This window comes from Rhinolophus ferrumequinum, chromosome 5 (genome assembly GCF_004115265.2).
Source record: "Rhinolophus ferrumequinum isolate MPI-CBG mRhiFer1 chromosome 5, mRhiFer1_v1.p, whole genome shotgun sequence".
NCBI classification, from domain to species: domain Eukaryota; kingdom Metazoa; phylum Chordata; class Mammalia; order Chiroptera; family Rhinolophidae; genus Rhinolophus; species Rhinolophus ferrumequinum.
The window spans coordinates 27363521-27364464 of record NC_046288.1 but is presented as its reverse complement, the minus strand read 5'-3'; the positions used below and the strand labels follow the sequence as shown (position 1 = coordinate 27364464).

Here is a 944-nt window from a genome sequence, read left to right as displayed (position 1 = left end):
ATGTATATTTAACTCAAGATAATCTGGAATATATTTTGGTGAGAGAGATGAATTAGAGGTTTTTTTCCTAAGGGGAGGACTTGATGAAATGATTCAGTTTTATCTGGAAGAATTATACAGAGATAATAGCTGAGAAATATTTGAAGAGAAGAGTATTTGAACAGGAAACTAGTACTGCCAGAAATTAAAAAAAAAAGATAATTATGCAATAATTAAATCAGCATACACTATTTTAAGAAAAAAAGCATCAACTTTGTTCAATATAAAGAAACAATTAAAATAATGTGAAAATCTTTTTTTCTCAAAGAGCATATTAATTTATTAATTAGGGATTTGGTGATTTTTCAGATCTAAATAATATTAAAATAATAATTAAAAAATACAAAAAAGTTTTAGCAAGCTTACTGCTTGCTTCCACAACATATATACTACAACTGGAAACTTACAGAGATTAGCATGGTCCCTGCCAAGGATGACGTGTAAAATGGTGAAGCATTCTTTATTTTCCAGTTATACATGATGAATATTATACCTTAATAAAGCTGGAAAAAAAAGTCTAAGCCTAAATTTTCTCATAACAAGACTGGTGCTTAATGAAGTGAGACAGTGAAATAATCCTTTTTGACATGGTACAATTGCTATAGCTATAAACATAGGTGTCATGGCAGAGGTTGGCTGCAGAGGCTTCTGAACCAATGAGCATGTATTCACTAGCTTTTTTTACGTAGGGAATGCTTATGCTCCATACCCCTGACTCCTTACGCATCTGAAGGCAGGATACTGTCTTCCCTCTTCACCAGACCACCTTTCTAGTTTTGAATTGCAATAGGGTTGGGTCATCACAATAGGGTTGGGTCATCACAGATTCACAGATTCTCTCCTTACTGTCCTTGAATAAAGCAGGAAACTCTTGCTGGAATTAGGATGTTAAAAGAGGCATCAGG

The 944-nt window shown here is 33.3% G+C and overlaps 1 pseudogene; it reads left to right on the top strand.

Moving 5' to 3' along the window:
- Nucleotides 1–408: 408 nt before the first annotated feature.
- On the top strand, nt 409–507 carry LOC117022709 (uncharacterized; annotated as a pseudogene).
- Nucleotides 508–944: the final 437 nt, after the last annotated feature.